The sequence below is a fragment of the Armigeres subalbatus genome, unplaced genomic scaffold (assembly GCF_024139115.2).
Source record: "Armigeres subalbatus isolate Guangzhou_Male unplaced genomic scaffold, GZ_Asu_2 Contig658, whole genome shotgun sequence".
Classification (NCBI taxonomy): Eukaryota; Metazoa; Arthropoda; class Insecta; order Diptera; family Culicidae; genus Armigeres; species Armigeres subalbatus.
This window is the reverse complement of record NW_026943433.1, coordinates 13,828-17,130: the sequence shown is the minus strand read 5'-3', so window position 1 is coordinate 17,130 and position 3,303 is coordinate 13,828. Positions and strand designations below refer to the sequence as shown.

General features: G+C 39.3%; 1 long non-coding RNA gene across 1 annotated transcript; it reads right to left on the bottom strand.

The window, feature by feature from the left end:
* Positions 1-1,901: 1,901 nt before the first annotated feature.
* On the bottom strand, positions 1,902-2,505 carry LOC134204547 (uncharacterized). Its single transcript, XR_009977891.1, has 3 exons — positions 2,347-2,505; positions 2,137-2,269; positions 1,902-2,061 (listed from the first exon to the last, which is right to left on the bottom strand). It is a non-coding gene; the product is annotated as an uncharacterized LOC134204547 (long non-coding RNA).
* Between the last annotated feature and the right edge of the window lie 798 nt (positions 2,506-3,303).

Genomic DNA, 3,303 nt, shown 5'->3' with positions numbered 1-3,303 from the left:
GTGGTCGGACGAATTATTGTGTTCTGCATTGCGCGGCCGGTAATAAAATAAAATTAATCAGTTCAGTGCGTGATCTCTCTTGTTTCGGACAGCAGAACGATCGCGTGGTCGGACGAATTATTGTGTTCTGCATTGCACGGCCGGTAATAAAATTTATCAGTTCAGTGCGTGATCTCTCTTGTTTCGGTCAGCAGAACGATCGCGTGGTCGGACGAATTATTGTGTTCTGCATTGCGCGGCCGGTAATAAAATAAAATTAATCAGTTCAGTGCGTGATCTCTCTTGTTTCGGTCAGCAGAACGATCGCGTGGTCGGACGAATTATTGTGTTCTGCATTGCACGGCCGGTAATAAAATTTATCAGTTCAGTGCGTGATCTCTCTTGTTTCGGACAGCAGAACGATCGCGTGGTCGGACGAATTATTGTGTTCTGCATTGCGCGGCCGGTAATAAAATTAATCAGTTCAGTGCGTGATCTCTCTTGTTTCGGACACCAGAACGATCGCGTGGTCGGACGAAATATTGTGTTCTGCATTGCGCGGCCGGTAATAAAATAAAATTAATCAGTTCAGTGCGTGATCTCTCTTGTTTCGGACAGCAGAACGATCGCGTGGTCGGACGAATTATTGTGTTCTGCATTGCACGGCCGGTAATAAAATTTATCAGTTCAGTGCGTGATATCTCATGTTTCGGTCAGTAGAACGATCGCGTGGTCGGACGAATTATTGTGTTCTGCATTGCGCGGCCGGTAATAAAATTAATCAGTTCAGTGCGTGATCTCTCTTGTTTCGGTCAGCAGAACGATCGCGTGGTCGGACGAATTATTGTGTTCTGCATTGCACGGCCGGTAATAAAATTTATCAGTTCAGTGCGTGATCTCTCATGTTTCGGTCAGCAGAACGATCGCGTGGTCGGACGAATTATTGTGTTCTGCATTGCACGGCCGGTAATAAAATTTATCAGTTCAGTGCGTGATCTCTCATGTTTCGGTCAGTAGAACGATCGCGTGGTCGGACGAATTATTGTGTTCTGCATTGCGCGGCCGGTAATAAAATTAATCAGTTCAGTGCGTGATCTCTCATGTTTCGGTCAGCAGAACGATCTCGTGGTCGGACGAATTATTGTGTTCTGCATTGCGCGGCCAGTAATAAAATAAAATTAATCAGTTCAGTGCGTGATCTCTCTTGTTTCGAAGAGGGCTTGGTAGTCATAAGGCTACTGCTTCTGCATCATATGCAGGAGGTCGTGGGTGCTATCCTACACAGAAAGAAAAATCGTTAGTAAAATTAAAAAAACCGTTGGTAAAAATAAAAAGTTGCGTTGGTTCTTTTTCGTAGAGAGTTGTATATGTTCAGAACAAAAGTACGCCAGCTTTTGGAACAACCATGCTTCAAAAGTGGCATTGCGCTCTGAAATTAAAAGTTTTTGTACTGTCAAATCAAAAATGATACACTGTAAAAAATAAAAGTGAAATATTTTTGTTTCAAATGACGATGTCCTTATTATTATTGGGTTTTTATTAAAATTGAAATAATCAAGTCAAGAAAATATTAGGATATATTTTGAATTATTTTAATTGACGGATTGTAAATAAACAAATTACATAGCAATTGACTTATACAAAATCTCGACTCTAAATTTCCCGGATCTTTCCATTGCCGGCCTTTCCTTGTCTCCTTCCGATTGATGCTATGACTGTAAATCTCCCGATCTCGATGCATAATTTATGCCGAATCGCTGGTAGACATGAGACTTATGGGGACCATCTCACTGAAACAGATCATATGAATAAACATTAGTATTTATTTATTTATACAGAAATATTCACTGGTGATAATGTGAAAAATGAAAACATGGCGCGATTATTGCAGTTAACAAATAAGTACCTACTATTGAAAAAACTTGTAGGATCCGGAGTATGACCAGTGATATGAGGCTTAAAGCAAAGGTCCATTCAGGAACCATTGGTCAATATATCTGCTGGGCAAGAAGAGAACTCAACTTCCTGCTGGTATCGCAGCCGGGGTTAAATGATTCCTTCCGCGATGAGCCATGAGAGGAACTGGAGAAAAGAGAAAACATATTATTAGTTACCGGTCGAGAAAACACTTTTGGAAGCCTTCGATTAAAAACTTACTCTATTTTGGAAGCAGCCCACGCCAATTTATGATTCGCTATAAACACTTTTTAGTTTTGCGTGAAAACCTGGTGAAAACGGTAGATCTGCGTGATAACGGTTGATCATCGCTCAAACGACACCTCCACAAAACCTAGATAAAGTAAATAATATTTATGAGCAATAAAATCAGAATTCTTTGTAATTGTTGCTCCCAGTTTTAAGACCTACCTTTTGTTAAATGACTGGAAAACTCTAGCAATTTAAGAAAACATGAAAAACGCGGTTTTCAATCAAAACTTTTATTGATGTTTTGATTTGTGATGGATGCTTGACTGAAGCACACAATCACAAAAAGTTTTGTTTTTGATAGGTTGTGTTGACATTTTTAACATTTTAACACTGAAAAAAAATACTTTCAAATTCACACTATGCACTGGAGAAAAAAACTTTTAAAATCATAAATTCACTTTGACAGTAAAAAATAAACTTTTAATTTTAAGAAAATAAAACAACTTTTAAATGTAAAGTTTAAAATATTTATTAAAACAATTTTCGTTTTTTGTGTGTAGGTCCGTTCCATTCTCCTACTTTGTATCTTTCTCTTTATTTCTCATGTTCTAGCAATCGCTAGAACCGGAAATGGACTTCCATACCGTTTCCATTACTATTCCTATACCTTCAACTTGAGTATTCTAACAGTAATCTGCTAGAATTGGAAATGAACTATAGAGCTCGTTTCCTACATCCAATTAGAAATTCCATCAGTTATCTTCTCCTATCTATCACAATGGCAGCTCGTTAACCAAGACGGACCTCTGCCTCTCCAACCTAACCCAAAAATTCCAACAAATTCCGCATGAACTCGTGGCAAGTGCAGAGGTATATTCGGCTTGCAGTGGGCGAGTGATTGCATCATCATTTCCTCCCCCTTCCCTACATTGACTGCCATTCTGACGTGGCAGGCGCCAGTATGACCTAACAAATGAGATCACCAGTACTTGCACATTGAAGATGTGTGCTAGTCCCAAGCAAACATCTGTTGGTTCCCTGTGCAAGAACAGCTGATCTGGTCATAATGGAGTAGCAACTACGAGCAGTCAATCAAGCTCAAGCTCAAGCTCAATTATTGAAATGTCACTTTTAAGTTTAATTTCAGTTTAATTATCCAAATGAGACAGACCCTTA